Source organism: Cyprinodon variegatus, unplaced genomic scaffold (genome assembly GCF_000732505.1).
Source record: "Cyprinodon variegatus isolate N-32 unplaced genomic scaffold, C_variegatus-1.0 Scaffold371, whole genome shotgun sequence".
In the NCBI taxonomy this organism is placed as follows: Eukaryota; Metazoa; Chordata; class Actinopteri; order Cyprinodontiformes; family Cyprinodontidae; genus Cyprinodon; species Cyprinodon variegatus.
Genome location: NW_015150824.1, coordinates 231,175 through 250,979, shown reverse-complemented (window position 1 = coordinate 250,979; position 19,805 = coordinate 231,175). Strand labels below are relative to the sequence as shown.

General features: G+C 36.6%; 1 long non-coding RNA gene across 1 annotated transcript in view; it reads left to right on the top strand.

Moving 5' to 3' along the window:
- Nucleotides 1-4,830: 4,830 nt before the first annotated feature.
- LOC107092225 overlaps nt 4,831-19,805 on the top strand; it is an 82,723-nt gene continuing 67,748 nt past the window's right edge. The window contains exons 1-2 of the long non-coding RNA XR_001481568.1: nt 4,831-5,022; nt 5,255-5,352. This is a non-coding gene — a long non-coding RNA (uncharacterized LOC107092225). The remainder of the gene's footprint in view (nt 5,023-5,254; nt 5,353-19,805) is intronic.

Sequence of the window (19,805 nt, the reverse complement as noted above, 5' to 3'; positions counted from 1 at the left end):
TTATTTTTTGTGATGTATGGGAACCCATTCCATGAAACTCTCTTCTTGAGCTAATTCTAAGGACATGTAAAGTTGGAAGGTCTGTAGCAGTGCTGCCTGCATCTGCTGCCTGTGCTCAGTTAGGCTTTGCTACAAATTTGTGGCCGAGTTGTGGGTTCTAGTTTCTTACAATACTAGTGCGAGTTGATGGTGCAATATCTAAGAGAGAGGACATTTCACACCTGGCATCACAGCCCCACACTGGAGTTCAGAAATGTTCAGACGGCGACCAATACCTTCACAGATTTTGTAGAAAAAGTGCATGCCTAGGTGTTTGGTCTATACAGTATATCGCATATACTGGTCATGATGTACATTAATTTTCTCCTGTTGTCCAATAAAGGTCTCATTCATGCATGTTTTCAGAGCTTTATCAGCAGAACTTAGAATTTTAATTGAAAAAAAAATAATTTACTGTAATGTTTTAACCATCCTATTACCATAACATCAGCTTAGACAGTACCAGCATAGGTGTTTGTCTTTAGACAAATCATTGAAAACTCCCAAAAACAGAGTTTAAATTGACTTTGAACCATAACATCAAGATAAAATCATGTACTTCATATAAAATATTTTGCATTAAAACTACCATACAGTATATTCATTTTAACTAAATCCCTGATTCTAAGAACATTAACTTACAAAGTCTTCAAAGACATTTGCAGTTACTTATGGAAGGTCAGAGCTTTTTTTTTTTTTCTATTTTCTCTGTTGATTTGAACATATATTACATTTTTATGTCTTTACTGTTGTTGTTCAGAAACAAACCAATATTTAAACTGAGCAGCAAAAGAAGAAAAGTATTAAGAGCTTTTTTAGTTATAACATGAAGGCCTTTAGAATCAAGTTTAAAATGAATCATACACTTAATCCATATTGGAAAAAATGCTGTGGGTCATTCTCTATAAAGCAGCTTGGTGTAAATCTTTTTTTCACCCTGAAACAGAAGACTATTAACCCTTTATGGCGCAAGTTACCATTTGATCACTTACATACCCCTTAGAAATGGAGTCCCCCAGACATTTATCAGTTGGGTCTAGAAGCACATGATTTATATACAGCCATTCAGCAAAGAAAATGCTACATGGATGCACACATCATTTATGCATTTTCCCAATAAAATGAGCCCTTGGGTGACATGTTACCTACCGTAAATGAAGTTGAAAAAGTAAACAAGTTACGGTAAGTAAAAAGAGGTAAACGGCTAAACCGGTGATATAAAATAAATTCAATTCAATTAAGCGAAAAAGTAAAAAAGCTAACTGAAAAGTTACAAAATATGTTAAAAAGTTGGTAAGTTAAGTTAAAATGTAAAAAATGTCTCAGCATGAATGATCTAAGGTTATGTTTTAAAAAAAACAAAATGAGTTTCTTTCCCTCTGTGTTTTTATTTTTTTCAACATATTAGGGAAAGTGGTTGTTTTTGCTATGACTTTGACCTTGATGTTTGCCACCAAAATAGACATATTTTTTAAATGTTAAAAAAGTAGTAAGGTCTTCTCCCATCCTCCGATAATACTCTTAGCTTAAAAGATTGCATTCAAAGTATTTCACTGAGTACCTTATGAAGGATTAAAGAACATCCAACTCCTATCAGTTTTTCTTAACCTATATGTTTGTCGTTTAGTTCAAGTTTCCTCAAAGTTGCTGAAAATGTGAGATCATTGACGGCAATGGTTACCTCCATGCTTGACTTCAGTTTGTGGTTCTCTCCCTGAAATCCTGTGGTAGTTTTTGATTCTCACCTCCCAAGAAATTCCACTTTTTTATGTCTTTTTACTGCAATGAATGTTATACAAAAGAACTTTGGAATTATTTAGATATCTCTTTAGAAAGAGGAAACCTATATTTATGCTGTTCTTGCTTAGCATTGGTATTTACATAGGTTTTCATAGGCACTAATGCAATCTTCTTCATGATCTTTCTCTCTCTCTCTTAAACTGAATTGTAAACTTGTTTTGAGTCCTTAATCTGCTCTCAGGTCCTTTTGGTAGATCAGGCATTTCCTCTGAAGCCTTAAGAATGACTTTTCTTCATATGATATGAAAAACTTTGCTCCTGATAAGTTGTTTAATTTCAGATATGAATATGATGTGCCAGTTTTCAAGGTCTTTTAGCCTTTCTGTTGTGATAAATATTCAAATTTCTTCATCTATTGACTGGGACCTACCTATTCAACTTAAAATTATGAACAAAAATGTATTAATACCAAAGGGAAATGGATTAAAAAGACTTGGGGAAGAGAGGCGATGATAAAACCAATGAGATGATTTGACTCCTGAGGCTGTCATACTTTCACTACCAGGTTTGTCTGGATAGCCTTTTTTCCCCTTAATGAATCAAACGATCTAAAATCTACTTCTTTGTTTACTCTTGTAAGTAAAATAGTTTGTTTCAGTGAATCCCTCACATTTACCGACCCTGCTATTAAGGGAATTACACATCACCATCAGGGTTGTTTTGTTTCTGGCCCTAAACCCAACATCTTAAAGTCAGTAAACCCCATAAATTTGTACAAAAAGTGTAATTTTTTTTACTTTGATTCAATGTTAAGGAGTCAGTCAACACACAACCATTGATGTCTAAATCTCTGGCAACGGTAGTAGTTATTACATTGGCAATGAAATTGGCTGTTTTGCCACTCAGTTGTCATATGACCCTTTAACGTAACAGGTCATATGACAACTCCAGTGTCTTTATTTTTATTATTCTTACTTGATTCCATTCCAGCAACTGGACGCATGTTATACTTATGTTGAGTGTAACCATGTAAAGCAATGCAACAGACACACTTCTAGCATTGCTGTTTTTAATTCAACCTTAAACAGGACATTCAAAAATCATCATTCTCTTGTACTTGTCGCCTCTGTCTGGTTCTGACCTGGTTGAGGTGCTACACTTGCGCTATCCTCCCTGGGCTCTACTGTAGAACAAGGCACGGCCCAGCTTGGGTGCTCAATCTGCATGGCTTCATGCTCTCACTCCATCCTAACTCACACTGTAAAATGGAGATCCGCTATGTTGAGGCAAAACCAACAAGCAGCAAATGGAGGCTCCTCCAATTCACCGATGCGGTGAAGTTACAGAAGAGGGGGATATCAGCCGCAATGCAAATCAAGGGACATCATCCAAATGTGGCAAAAAAAGTGGCTGGAATGGCATTCGGTGTAAACGCACTATTACACCATCTCATCACTGGAAGCATTGTGCCTCACTTAAAAACGGCAACCTGGTTAGAAGTACAACAACAGTCAAGCATGGTGATGGGAGTGTCAAGGCTTTGGGCATGGATGTAATTTTGGAGAGAGGGATGGGGTGACATGTCCCCTGCATTTTTTCAAAGGTCCGTTCTGGTCAACAGCACGTTTTACTGTCCAAAACCAATGTTACCATACAGTACACAAAAATTCTTCACGCACTAGGACCAAGCGGAAAACTGCAGCTCAATGTCAAGCCCGCTTCCCTGTGTTTAGACCGCCCACAACCTCCTGATTGGCCCACCGCTTTGTGTGATTGGCTGTCACCACTGTCACTCCTGAGAATCTCGCTTTACAAACATCTGATGCGCCACTGAATCGGGTCTGTGATTGGTTGGTCAAACAGGCTGAAGTTAGTTATATTAAAGAAATATAGCTAACTTATAGTTAGTTATATTACAAGTTAGTTATAATATAACTATAATATTACTATAAACTATAATATTCCCCCGGGAAACTGGGCCAAAAGGAGGTTTACGATACAACAGTCCAAAACAAGATGATGGATGCCCTGTCAAAGAAATCATGTCTATCAATCAAAGGATTGAAGATTTCCATCACTCTGTGATGTTGTCACGGGGATGGAGGGGAACCTATGGAGATCTTGTGAACTCCATGGCTATGAGAGTTAAAGCACTGCTTGAAAATAATGCTGGCCTTTGGCGAAATTTGGATTATGGATGTACTTTCCTTTTGTCACCATGTGTTAGAACATTAGTGTGCTTTAGGCTAATTTAAGGGGAGGGCAAATTAACAATTAATGCAAGCTGCATTGGGACTTTGTTACATTGAATTGTCAGAATTGTTAAATGAAAAGATATTTACAGAAATCCGAAAGGTGTACTCACTTTTGTGAGACACCGTACATGTCTGACAATGAGTTCAAAGCTCTCCCCTGCCTTACTTTATCTTTCCCTGTGGTTTTCATTAGTCGGTGATAATTTATACTTGACTTGTATTGTTGCTTTATGCATTTCACTTCCCTCCAAAGCTGTGCCACTCATTTTCAGCCTCTGCAATTTTCTTCTCCAGTAGCAGAAAGGAGCAGAAGAAAAGCAAAAGAAAGATGACAAAGACAAAACAGGACTCCTCTCTTTCCCCTGCCCTGGTTATTGTACAAAACAGGCGAGCAATAATTTTTTTTTTTTTTTTTCATTGGTTTACTCCTAAAAGCCCATTTTGATGTCGGGACTGAAAAGAAAGCAATAAAGAAACCTTTTCAGAGGAGCTGAATGAGAGAAAGAAGAAGAAATGAATCCCTTTTGGACATTGCGACCGGAGAGGCCTTTTTATTTTCTTTGCTCCGGTAATCAAATGGAGCTGAAATGAAAATGGAGTTTTCTATGAAAATAGGGGCCTTTGTTGGCTTTGGAAGGCTGGTAATTCATAAACAATAAGCCGGCTCCTTTTGTTTGGGTTATAATATATTCCTGCTGTTCTGAAAGAGGTCCCTCACTGCACACACAGGAATCGCACACATTGAAGCCAGGGTAAAAGCCAAAGTGAGGCAGCAGGGGAAGAGAGAAAGAGGGAGGATAAAAGGAGGCAGAGAGGCTGACTTTCAATGTATCTTCCTCACTGAGAGACGGCAGGATGCTCAACTCCTCACCTCACCTGCTCTGCTTTGCAACTTTTTCTCTCCTTGCTGTGGGATTTTTCATTTCTGCAGGTGAAATGCATAGATTTTTTTTTCGGATTGGATTATGTCTTTTTTTCTTCTTGCTAGGTGAGTTAAAGGAAATTAATAATAAACAGGATGCATTTGGTTGATATTTTGGTTGCAACATCTGATTCTCTATCGAAGCAAACTACATTTATAAAAAAAACATTTGTCCTATGAAAACACTGGAAATAAAAAAGAAAAGTATGCTACACGAGATTGCGAGATTCTCAGAAGTATGCTACACTTCACCTCGGAAGTATATATATATTTTTTTCTGTATGTTCCCACCATCAAGCAACAAATGAAACTTCAAACCTCAACGCCTGCAACTGGAAATCCTCTAAGTGAAAGTTTCTGAAAACTTTCCTCTTTTGGAAGATGCTAGGCGAAAAGGTACAGTAGCACTTTGAGATGACTCTTATTTTATCTTAAAAATAGTTTGACTGAAAAAAAAGTGAATCTAATCCACAAAAATATTTGTGAATGTAATCCTAAGTAAGGTGAATATGCATGTCTAAATTATATATATACAGCCTTGCTTAGGATTTTGAATTAGATCTATTTTATCTATTATAGATTTTATCTGTGTGTATATTAAACATATAACCAATGCAAGAATATATGAAAAAATCTAAATAGAAACAGTAGGAAAATTAAGAATGTGCAAAAATTGTAGAAAAATTTTTTTATAATTAAAAACAACAAAAATAATGAAGAATAACACCAGGAATTAATCATAATTGGTGAAAAACCTTTAAAATCATTTTAAACAAAAAAAAAAAAAAATAGATAACAAAAATATAAAAATTTGAAATAGGTATACAATAATTTTTTGAAACCATTTAAATTATAAATAATAATAAAAAAAATACAGAGGTGACTAAATTACAGCTAAAAAAATCCTGAAAAGCTTGATTTTAAATGCAAATCAACATGCATCTTGTGGTTATAGCAGGATTTGGACTTTTTATCATAAAACTATTAGTGATTAAAACAGCTATTGCTGAATAAATGATTGTTGCAGAGTCAAACTGCATTGATTTGTTGGAGATGAAATGTAATGGATGTATGAATTGTAATGGGAAATGTGGCAAGAGAAATTTTGCAATAAATGTTGTTAATAAAATCCATTTGGCTCTTTAAGCCAAAGCGTTGTTACAGTACAGAGCAGGGAGCAAAAACTGATGAGCTCATTAAACACATGTAGAACAGTAAATGTATAACCTTATATTTTAAATCTTTTAACCAGGTGAACCCGTCATTTAGTGCATGCCAGGCCTGCTTTTTGTTTCTGCTCTGACCTTATTGTTCTTTAAGTACTCCAAATTTGCCTTAAAAGTGAGTATTAACAGCGATGCAATAAACTCGGCAGGTACAACATACTCTTTGTCTTAGATAATGTCTAGGCTTCTATGCATGTTCTAGGCTTCTATGCATAGCTGGCAGTTCCTCAGTAAGGAGCTTTAAGGCTGCTCTAAAAGTCCCTAAATTATGTCATTGCCTTTATTGTTCACCAGCTATGCTCTTATTTTTCTAAAGCACACTGCAGGCGAGAGAAGTAAGGCAGTTGGAGTGGCTATAAAGTAGAAAAACAGAAGACATTTATTATATAGACTTTTTTTTTCTTTTTAGGATACAAACAAGTTAAATTAAGACATTGTTTTTTTTTTTTTACAATCTACGTCAATAACCAAAATGATGAGGGAATATATAACTGTGATACTACTGCTGAATACTGTGATGAGGACAGTTAACTATGAAGTCATTTTCCGGGTTCTTTTTTTCTGTTCTCTTATGGCCCCAGCATCATTTATTACATTTAAACATGTATACCACATGGACCACTTTTGTTCTTAAGCCGTTTCCTAAGACAAATAATCCATGTTGCAACACATTTTTTCAGGGGAGTTGTTTATTCTTTCGGACTTACTTATGATGGCTCTGAAGCTCGTCATCTGAAACGATGCTGGCCGACTGAACGTGACGTTAGCTTCGCGAACGTTTGTGCTGCTGCAGCATAAGTTTCACTGAGAGGGTTTTTGAGCTTGATTACTTCCAGTAGTCAAGAGTCAGTTTTCCGGGTGTTTAAGAAACGGCGAATAAAAAGGTTCTGAATCTAATATGTATATTTACAAAAAGCATTTAATTGTATTATTTCTTTTTAACCTGTAAAAATCTTAACAATTAAATGATTACTTAAAATTGACATGTTGCAGTCCCAGTCCTAATATTTTGTTAAACTCTGAGGTATGCTGTGCCTCAAAGAGGTTCTCAATTTTTGTCCCGTAACATTTAAAGACTAAGAGACAATTTTTTCTCACTCCAGCCCTTTAAGTGGTAGTAATATGATTAATATGGGTTTGTTCCCACAAAAAACGAAAGAGAAACTAGCACATCTATTAGGTAGAAGTAAGCACTTTTCCAAACAAAGGTTACAGTAAAGGTCTGTAGGAATGGACTCCGGACAAACAAGGTTTCAAGATAATGAAAAAACTGACACCCTGGAGTGAAACCACCATATTTATTCAATGGATTCCCTGAGAAAAGTGAAGCTCCCGTCTACCATGCTGCTACTCTCCACTCAGAGTCAGAGACATGCAATAAAAATCCTACATGTGTAGCATTTGGCTTCAAAAACAGGCAGTTTGCCGGCTGTGGGAAGTCAGTGGATGTACTAACCAATTGAAAATCAACATGTATGCCAATGTATCCTATAGTATAGTACTGTATGTAGCGTAACATTAGTCTGGTTATCTCGGACCAACTCGAAGATATTGGCTAAATTAGCCATTGACGTGTCTAACGTAATAAAATAGAAAGTAGAGTAAATAGAAATTAATTCACTGTGAAATGTCAACGTAGTAATTCATTAACAAGCGGATGACGCTGTCGTTTTTGTAGTGTTTTTTGTATTGAAAAAGTCATGTGCTCAAATACATATTCCATGTCATATTGACGGAAAAAAGCAACTCAATCATTTTGGTACTACAGTATTATTATGCTACATTAACACATTTTTTATTGTGATGGATTAGTATAATGTGTTATATTACATGATTTAGAGACTTTATTTATTTCATGATGACTATGCAATGTGATGTGCCTATTTTATTTAAAGTAATCTTCTTATGCTATGAAACAGCAAATCTTTGTCAAAGCGATGAATTATTCTTTATTTGAAAAGTCTTAGGTCCCCCTGAATATGTAAACATATTGTTTACATTGCGACCAGTCTAACAAGGGAGTACCAATATGGTGGCTGGTGGCTTCACTTCAATCCCGTACTACCAACGGGCTATCAGCAATCCAGTGAATAAATAGAGAGCAGTAACTGAAACATGTACATGCTTGTGGTCAATGTAGGGGAAAATCAAAATAAAATAAAAATGCACCCAACATGAATTTTTTTTTCATTTACAAATAGAAACCTTGCCACTTTTTAATGTATTGCATATATGGCATTTTTGGCTTTCCATACAGGCTCCAGCTAGCCTATCCGATTTATAGACTTCTGCTTGTGTGGCATGTTTCAATTTAAGCACAAAATATTATAAACAGTTGAGGCTGTACGGATTATTTTTTTATTTATTCATCTACAACCCTGCACCTGCCTGATCCTATATTCGCAGCCATGGATGCGTCTGGTACAGTAGCAGCCATATAAATTGGTCCTTCCCAGTCAAATGCCTGCCGAATGACAGCCCATTTCCCATCAACTCCCAGCAACATCTCCTCCAACTTCAAGCCACTGGAGTGACCCCCTCTTGCGTATTTTTGTACTCTGACTCCACCCTTTCACTGAATTACAGGATCTGACCAGGAGATGACGCTTCTCTTTAGATCTTAGACCCAGCTGACTCACATTACATGGCAGAAGAAGAGCAAGATGCTCGGGGCTGGTTTCACACATCACCTAGGCTGAAGTCACCGAGGTAGTCAATAAAACTCCATGGTGGCAAGTCTTTGGAGACTGATATCAGTCTCTTAGGTCTCTGGATGTTATTGGGCTGGTATGGCTGATGCACCTCTTTAACATCGTGTGGAGTTGCATGTGGACTTGGAGAAGACATGTGACCTGTGGGGGGGAGGCACCTTAGTTGTACGGGCCATCCGGTCTCTGTACAAGCAGGGCAGAAATTTTGCCTCTATTCCTGGCATAAACTCTGGGTTTTGCACATGACATGGTTCTTCTGGCTACTTCCTACTGTTAGGATTATTTTTAATTAAGGATTATGTGTGAGTCTGTTAAACCTTGATCATCCCTGCCTGTTACGAGTCAAAACTGTTTTCCCAAGTAGATGGATATCTCCTTATTTACAAACGTGTATGATGTAATGATGTGATGATGTGGCCTACTGGAGTTGTATAAAACAGTGTTTTTCAATCCTGGTCCTCAAGGCACACTGCCCTGCTTGTTTTAGATGTTTCCCTGCTTTCACACACCTGTTATCAATTTATAGCAGATTGTCAGGCTTTGCTGAACTGCAATCATCTGAATCAGATTTGCTGAACCTCAAAAACATCCAAAACATGCAGAGCAGTTGCCTTAAGGACCAGGATTGAAAAACACAGGTATAAAATACTTCTTTAACTGGGATTCGGGGTCGTATAAACGCGAAGCAAGCCCGGTTGGTTTAAGCTGCCATTTGTAATGTTAACTAAATTATCTGATCTGAGTAAGATTACAATTTCTGTCATAATCTGTTGTCATGTCTGAGAGATGTTGCTCCCTCAAGAAGTGGAGTTCAACTATCTTGTGACACCGCCCACAAGTGAGGGGTGAATGGAGCAGGAGATTGATAGATGGATTGGGGCGGCTACTGCTATAATTCAGAAGCTGCAACAGTCTATTGTGGTAAAAAAACAGAGAGAAAGCTGAATGAGAAGGCAAAGCTCGGGATTTACCAGTCGGTCTACGTATCTAACCTCACCCAGGTCATGAACCCTGGATCATTGCTGAAAGAACGAGACCCTGGATACAGGCCTTTGAAATGAGCCTTCTCTGCCAGGTGGCTGGGCACTCCCCTGTATGGGGCCACCGTGTCGTCAGATGCAGGAGTTTTCCTTACAGCTACGGCTTTCAATGTAGTGTCATGGGGCAAGTCACTTGACCTGCATTGATGGTGTTCAGAGGGCCTGTGGTGACGGTGTACGGCAGCCTCGCCCCAATGCAGCTGTAGCTACGATGTAGCTTGCCACCATCAGTGTGTGAGTGTAAGCGTGAATGATTGAACCTAGTGTAAAGCACTTTGGTCAAGTCTCCTGACTTAAAAAAGTGCTATATATGTACAGACCGTTTACCATTTGTAGGGTGAGGAGCTTGGTTATGTGGGAGAGGCTCTGAGTAAAGCTACTTCTTCTCCACATCAAGAGGAGCCAACTGGCATGGCTCAGACATCTTTTTCAGCTGCCCCCTGGAGGCCTTCCTCTGGTGGTGTTCCAGGCATGTCCTAATGGATATGACCCAGGATACAATGGAAGGAATGGCAGGTGAGCCTTTGGGTTTCCCCCAGCAAAAAAGTGGTGTCTGGGTAGAGGGAAGTCTGGGAATCTCTGCTGAGACTGCTGCCCCTCGACCTGGATAAAGGGCAAGAAACCAGTACTCTTATTCGTACAAGCATTAATCATGGACATAGCATTCATGCAGACGACAAATGTGGCATTAAGCAGTTGCGTAGTGACTACTGTTTGTTACCTTTGTCTGTGGACTTTAATTGTTCTTTTTTGACCCTTCCATATAATGAGATTGTTGTATTGATTGCTCTCAACTTGAATGCTTGTCCCATATGTCTCCGTCTTGCCTTGTAATAATTAGGAATTTTGTCCATTGACTGTGGAAGATAGGATTGAGCTCCCTACAATCCGGTATGATTTAAAACATAGATGAACAGTGAGGACAGTTATTTGAGACAACAATATCCTTATGAGAATTAGATACTGTAATGAAATAATGGGATATAGCAAAGAGTCTGATGAGAGCCTGAAGTGCTACAGTTGTTTTAGGTTGGTACTGGTTGAGTTCTGTGTATGACAACAGGATCGAATATTCTTAAAATGCCTGGACTATAGAGTAGGGTTGAGAGACAGTTGCTTTTCATTCTAGAGAAAACAATAAAAGCCTTGATAAATTCCCTTGTTTTTATGAGATTTTGTTATGGTTTGATAAACAGTTTGTTACAATACCAGCAATGACATTGGTCGGTGGGAGCATCAAGGTCTAGGATTACTCTCTTTTAATATTTTTTTTAGAGTTTAAAACATTTTTATCTGGCCAGAATTTAAATCTAACAGAAAATCCATGTGTTGATCTGGAGATGTCTTTGGACAAGAGGTGTCGAATGTTAGATGTTGGATGCAGATAGGCACCTATCCAAAAAGAGTAAAAACTTAAAATGGAACCAAAAGAGGGTTTACCATTTAGTTCAAAGATATGTATACATGAACCACATTATTGCAGCTTTATAAAGGTTTATCTGAAAGAAGTACAATATTTTGAAAAACTATAAGATTTTTTGTCGATCATGACAGAAAGTCAAACTCACACAGATTTACTAATAAAAAAGTCAACATTTCAAACCCTGATTTATTGTTATGTGGATGATTATGACTTACAGACAATAAACGCCTCATTCTGTCTCAGAAACTTGGAATATGACATGTAAAGGTTTATGTGATTAAAGCATTGAATTGGTGGGAAAAAGCTAACCAGCAGCTTATAAACTGAAAACACCTGTTAAGGTTTCTTGAGGCTCTAAATGGTTTCTCATTCTTGCTCAGTAGAAGATGTAATTGTTGGCTGGACAGATGTCCTAAACAGTTATTGACTTCTTCTGCAAGGAGGGTCAGCCATAAAAGCTCACCGCTAAAGAAACGATTCACTCTATGAATAGGCATTCATATAAAAGCTGAGTGGAAGGAAAAAGTGTGTTAAAAAAAAAATCCACCAATAACAGAGGTAACTGCAGCCTTTAGAGGCGGGGTTTTAAAAGTCAGGCTTTGTGGTGTCAGTATCCTGCATCTTTATGTACTTCAGCACATCTGATTGCCATTGATGGCTGTGTTCAGTGTTTTTTTAAACTGCACTAATGTGAATAAGGTTGATTATGGAAGAAAACCTTTTAAAATATGTAGGACCCCAGCCCTCAATGACAGACTTTGACCATCACCTCTTTAGAAGATTGTAAACTAAAGTACATCTAACATTGGGGAGAAAAAATAAATGGACTCCTTAGATGCTGTCAAGAGCCACTAAAGCATCAATGAAGCACATCAGCTCCAAGTCCACTTTTAAAACGAAAATAACGTTGGTGAAATCCAAGCTGCTCAAATTCCAAGGTGAAGTTTCCCGTCTGTGATTAAACGGGATCAGCTGGTGTTGGTCCATTGTGTTTTCTGAAGTCAAGATGCTGTTTTCCTTTTTTTCACACATCCACACACTGCTCCAGGTATCAAAACAGCCATGCAGATGACATGAAGGCTAATATGAAAGCAGCCTGGTCTTCTAATGCTCATGGCCTCCATACCACACTGATTGAAGCAGTACTTCAATCCAAAAGGAACCTAAACTAAGAACATACTACATTTGAAAAAGTAACTATTTAAAGTTATAAGCTGCTCAAATACTGAGTAATTGTTTTTTGATGCAAAATCTCAATACATTTGGATGACTTACCTGTTATTGGAACTTTTACTATCCACTGAGTTTGATAGTGAAATATTAAGTGATAAATGTTAATTACGACGACAAGATATCTGGAAACATTGTCTACAATTTTTGTGTATATCATGGGCTCAGGCTGCCGACTAGTGCACAAGGGTGAGATGATGGGAGCTGTTGCATTAGGTATGAGCTACTTGTAACAGACATAGTCTTCTTTACTAACATTTGCAGTTGACAGGAGTATTGTAAACTTTCACTTCAAAAAGCATAAAATATAGAGGATACTTCTGATACTTCGATTTTCTGAGAGCTATCATTGGATTTGCATGACTTTCTACTAATTGGTGTTAATCATCTCATTAACCCTACTTTCCCCTTTACTAAAGAATTATACCAAACCAGTGTGCAATTATGGAAAGTCACTTCTTAATAGTTGTAGCTGTAGTTAAATTGTAAGTATTGTTAAAATAATGAGTTATTAATTACTGAAAAATATAATGCAGTTATTCCCCTTTGCTAATCAAAAGAGTTTTACTGTCTCATGATAAAAACAGGATTTAGGTTAATCTTTTTTGCAGTATTTAGCTTAGTGTGATAAATGAATCAAAAGCAGATGCACCTGTGTCTGTTTTTTGGTAAAATTCCCAATAGATGTGGTTCTGTTTACTGTGAAAACTGGGAGGTTTTCGGACACATGAATAATTTCCGTCATACTTAACCAGGTTTGCATTATTCTTAAACTGTGTTTGTGGTCAGGCACATGAAACATTTAATTTTTTTCCTTTTAGTGTTGATCTGCCAAGGTGTTCATCCATATTAATTAAAGAGCAGAAACTTCATGTCATCTTTATAATTTCCCATCCAATTTGATGAAAACTGAGTTACTCCTCTATCATAGGGCTATGACATCATAGCTGTTTTTGATCATGCTTCTTATTTAAATTGACTGAAACAGATGAATAAATCGTTTAGTGTGTTCATAGAGTTTTTTTGTTTTTTTCTAACTTTAATATTTCTTTCACAAAATCAATGCAATAATATCCATGCAGTGATTTTCTTTATGTAAGTAATTGATAAAGCAGATTGCCAGGAGTTTATAACAGACTGGGATCTGGCTGAGGCTGTAAAACCACTAAATGGCCACTAGATGGCAGTGTGGTGTAAAGGATAGATTTATTGCTTGTGCCATCATTGTTTTTCAGGTTGTGCAGATTTGATATGCACATGTATTCATTTTATATATTCTAATCACCCTTTATTGACCTCTGGGTTATTAGTACTTTACGTTGGTGCTAAACACTTAAAGCTTCACAGTCATAAACTTGGTGGTAGAGGCCTCCAGTGCTCAGATGGTTGTTCATAAACATGCACCTAATTAATCCAGAGTAAATTTAATCAAACCTAGATGTGTTGCATCTAACCCCTAATTTTCGTGCAAATCTTTTAATCAGTATATGAAAATGCGCTATATGGCTTGTTGAATGTGATAGAGAAAGTGATACAGACCACTCAAGGGGCTTTTTGTTAAAGCCCCTTGAGTGGTCTGTATGACTCATAAAGAGCAAGACTACTTTAGCTTTTTTTTTTAGCATTTAAACAGGAATTATGTGTATGTAAGTCATATTGATGTATAAACAAATCAGTCTCAGAGCTTATAAAAAGTCTGGGGAATTAATTCCTTTACTACCTTAATCAATCGTTAGTATATAATTACATTTGTATTTTTCTCATTAGGATTTGTTTAAAGAATTAAAACCTCAGGGATTAAAAAAAGGAACAGGAGCCGGAATCACATGTTTACATTTATATAGATATATTAAACTTTTCCTTTTTTTGGTCAGTTTTAATCATTTAAATTATTTCTATTTACTTAAATGCTTGGGTGGCACTTTCTTGTATTTTTTTTCTCTGGCTTTCTAAAATGCAGAGGTTTACATCTAAAAAAGAGAAAGTTATTTTCCCTAATCAAAGTATTTTTTTCCTCTTTGTGGATTAGTTAAAAAATGAACACTTTCACCTTTGTAAATGGTAAAAAAACACAATTTTATTTGTTTATGCATGAGATTCAAAACTCAGAAATTGCAACCTCAATAACTCTATTATGTATTTACTGGAAACAATAAACTCTCTCACTATAACAACCCAAAAAGTGCAAAATCGTTTAGATAAAGTGAGGCTGCTCCTCTGTGTTTTTATGAAAAGGAAAAACCCAGCAGAGGGAGCCTGGAATCCACTTTTCAACTACAAAAAGCTGCCAAACTGGTGACATGTTTTCCTTTGGATGTATCGACTTTTAAATGTGTTCATTGACATCCATCTATCATCAAGGTTGCATTTACACTGGCATTTTTTGGGTATAAGTCCAAAATATTCTTGTTATAGCTATTGAATACGGTTCTATAGCAAAAAAAAAAAAAAAAAAAGAGGGAAGCTTGGCCTAATATTGTCAGAATATGTTGTAAGTACCGTTTAAATTTAAGTTAAAAGAAATACCAGTACAAAAAAATCAAAACATTTGAGTGAATATTTAATAATTGTGCAGTTTTAGATAATTTCTGACAAAAACTCAAAACATAATGAAACCCTGTAACATGCTTTTATAGGCTTCTATTTGCAGCAGATCTATTTTTCTTTAAAATATCAATGAAGGTCGATTGCTGTTTTGCTTTATACTCAGCTAAAAATTTGAATATATTTTAATTGTATTTCTGTAAAAATTAATACACAGATGACATCAGGTCAACTTGACATAAATAAATAACTGTAGATCAGAACATGTTCTAAGAATCTCTGATTAGAAAAGAAATAGAAGGACAAGAACCATCCTGTCTTTGTGCCGTTTCCTCAGCCGAGCCATTATTGCCATACAAGCTTAAGTGGAGTAAAGACTACCATTATGTGAGCTCAGAATATCAACCTGTTGATGCACAATTAGCTTTACTTCTTCCATGTAACTGGATGTTAGCCTGAGTTGCTTCTAGAATAATATATATCTAAACATAGGGAGGAATTCTGTATTCTAAAATGCTGCAGGGAGTCATAGCTGTGAGTTTATTATACCTCTGCATGGTTGTTTAAACTATACATTAAGTTGCAGCTGATGTAGATGCACCACATAATACTGAAATACTTCATTTCATCCCTGCATATTTCTTCACTAGAAATATGTAGATATGATCATTATTAAGCTTCAACTCAAAGGATGCATTGATACTAATCCACAAAATGACACGTGCGTTTCACATTAAAGTAGCTAATTTATACTTTTATCAGTTTTTATGCCACAGGTACATTAATTTCAAAATTAGGTATCAAAAAGATCATTGTGCATCAATTCACCTTGCAGAAACATTGCAGCATTAATAAGATTAAGTAGACTAAATGCTAATCACATCAAAAGATACCCAAAAGCATGACGCTGCCTAAGAATGAGTCAGTTTTTCTGCATTTCCACTGTTTTATCTGTATCAGGATCACTTATTTGCATGATTTAAAAATAGGGAATGAATGACACAAGTGTTGTTGTTTTTTTTCTTTTTTTAATGATACTCACAGAAACGGATAGAGACGAGACTCACAACCACATTAAGGGAAACAGATTGCAGGTCAGTTCTGCTCAAAAAGCCAATAAAAACAATAACTCATTATATTTAGTTATTTGCAATATTCTTCCTGGGTTATTTGGTTGATTTTCAGAAATAGCCTTTAGGTAAAATCATAAGGTATTATTTGTCTGTGTTGATTGATTTTAGCATATATGCTCGGTGTTCATGTGGTAACCTGCTATGTTCCTGCCCTTGTGCCTGTTCTGTCACTTTTTAGCAATAGAGGAAGCTGAGAGATACAACTCTAATGCTACATTAAGGACAGCGTGTCTGAGCAGCTGAAGCAGCGCCTCATAACCCTGTGAGCATCTGAGGTGCGGAATGCGCTGCAAAAACAGCAGCTGCTGGAGTTGGAAAAATTTAACTTTTCCTGCTCGATGCGCCACATCAACCAATCAGAGAAGCTGATCTTGGAGCTGGCAGGGAGACGGACACAGCGCTGCCGATGCAGATCATTGTGATCACTCCTCTGAAACAGTTTATTAATGCCTAAATTAACTTAAAATGTCGAAACCTACCGGCAAAATATGTTTTATTTTATTGTTCTGGTGCCTGCAGTTTGGATTACATACATGAAAAATCCCTTCCAGTCGCTGCAAACATTAGTGGAAAACCATGAAGGGGCGACCGGGCCAGAGGCTGCCGTTAAAGGGGATTTCCAGTGACACCCCTCCGCCATTGTGCAGGGGTCTGAGCGGCTCAGACAGCGAAATAATATTTTAAGACAGGGTCATAATCGAATTGAATGAAGTTCTCAGGTGGACTTTCTCACTTAAAAACATATTAAAACTACGCTTAGCCACTTATAACATTAAATATAGCAAAGCCGCTCTCTGCCATTAAACACAGGAGCAGCAGAAGCAGCAGACGCATCTGGACACACTTTACTGGTCGCGCTGAAGGAACATCAGAGATGCTCTTGACCCGCTTCTGACCTTAATGTGAACAAGCATAAAAATGAAGCAGCAGAAGCTTTTTTGCTGCTTCCAGCACTTGCAGTCTGAACGTAGCATTAAAAAAAAGCAGTGTTTAAAGAAGAAAATCCTCTAAAACAGAAAAATGACTTAAAGGACACATTCCTGAATCTCCTTTTATTTGGAAGGCGGGGTTATGTGGTTTTTCTTGTAAGTTACAGTTATAAACACTGTTAACATTAAACTGCATTGCAGGAAAGTACTACAGAACCATATTTAATAGATCTAACAAAACACTACTCTAAAAAAGTCAGAACTTTCCCCTCTTACATGCAAAACACATAAAAAAGTCTCTGAACTTCTTAAGTACTTTCCCCCCCCAGGTTTTTGATACAAATATGTACATTATTTCTATTTATGTGTTAATTTGTCACATTTCTGTACATTTGTCAGTATTAGCTATGAAGCTAGCTTTCAACTGTTGTCCCTGGGCAAGGTGTATAATACCAACAACAATTCTAAAAAAAAATATATAAAACAAACATAGAAAATTAAAAAATTGAGGCTACATATTTATAAAGGCAGGTCACACAGTTTTAAACATAGACATTAGTATAAATATGTACAGATATTTCCAAAGTAACACCCGATCCTGACCTTTGGCTGAGCCATGCAACAGGAGATTAGAAAGGTCTATTGATCACATTGTTGATTTGATTTTCACTAGTTTTTTAACTGAGTCCTGAATGTGTTAAAATTCTCTGATAGTGAGATGGTTGCTTTTCCAGACTAAAGGGCACTTCAGTCTCCTTTAACCATAGACCAAGTGGCTTTGCCAGAAGAAGATTTCAGTTTTATGAATCCCCTTAATGGCGGTGGTGCAAGTCCATTGACTGCTTCATACACCATCCAATTTAAGGTGTTCAAATTCTCTAAGTTGAGGAGATTATAAGTCTCAAGAATGCGACAACGGTGGTTTTTTAGCAAAAATCTTCAAAGCTTTTTAAAAACGTGATTCTATTTGTTTAAATGTGGTTTAATTTGTAAGAGATCAGGTTTGTAAAACAATATTTGATGTTCGAGAACACCATAGCATACATTTATATGCTGCTCTTTTATCATTTTCCGTTTTTTCCCTCCAGGTAGCCATTATATCTGAATTAAGTTTTTTTGTTAATTTGTAACAAGTAAGCTTAAAAACATATGCCATTTGCTGAAGATATATCTAGTATATATTTTCACATGTTTTCCTTGGTTTGATTGGTAAGGATGGTAACAGAATGTTTTTCCTTTCCTTTATAAAAGCTTTTTTTCACGAGGGCAAGAAAAAGTTAGATAAACTATATTTTCGATCGAAGGAGAGTTAATTTTAACCATGAATTGAAAAAAAAAAATTTCTCCATTGATTTTATTATACATCACCAAAGTAATTATTACCAAAGCAACACGATAAATGTAACAAAGAAGGGGGAAAAAGGAGCTGATTGCTTCACAGTGGCAGATCGCTATGAACCGTGTCAATATGATGGATATCCAGCATTCTAAGAAGCAAACCTCAAACCTGACCAATAGATCCCGCTGATACATGAAAAAATAATCTAACACATCCCCCCTTCTTCATCTTATAAAGTCAAATTACTTCATTTTAGATAAATACTTGCTCTTATTTCAACAATGATAAAAAAAAAGTCATATTATTTGACAAGAGTCACCTGGTTGCACTAAATGCTATCAGTATGAGATCCAGATGTAAAGAGTGACTGTTTCAAACAAGTGCAAGAAGTTGAACTTTAGATATTTCTAGACAAAAAGTTGATAGAAGGTAAAATATGTTCTTATTTAATTAAGTTCTCTTTTGTTTTAAGGAGTTCATGTTATTATCCTACATCAGGTTCATATAAGACTGAAATCTTGCATACCAAAGTCACATTTTATAGGAAAAGTGGCAGAATTTAGTCTTTTCTCCCTGCAGCATACTGTGTTGACTTTGCTTTCTGCTGTTGCTGTGGATTTAATGCTGTCGGCGTGTGTTCTCACTGCATAGTGCCGTGGCTGATGATGAAAAGGCTCTGCTGACATGCATTGTGAGAAATATGAATGGCATTAGAAACCACCTCCTAGCGGAGTTCAAAGAAGGTTTTCAGAAACAATGTTTCATGATTTCTGTATTTCCTACCGAGGCAGAAAATAACAGCAGCTGAGATAGTTGTTAAAGCTGAACTTAGCTGACACTGTGACCCAGCAACAACGTGTCCAACCTGTCCTACTTTCTTTGTGTCCATTTAACGGCTCTTGGTTGTCATGCGCTGTATCTCTTCAGCATGCTTTGAGCTTGACTTTAATCCAACAATATTTATCTTTCTGATATTTATCTTTGATGTAGAAGACAAGAAGCAGAATAGAATAAGGTAAAACCGTTCGCATCTATCTATTATTAAGAAAAGCATCCCCATATGATGATACTGCCACCTCCATGTTTTACTATGGCATTGATGTGTGCTGGGGGATTGGAGCACCTACTTTCAGTTGTTGCTTGCTATGATATCCCTCCATAAAGGCCAGATCTGTGGATTGCATCATAATAGGCAAGGTAAGGCAAGGCAAATTTATTTGTATAGCACAATTCAGTACAAAGACAATGCAAAGTGCTTTACATGATTAAAATAC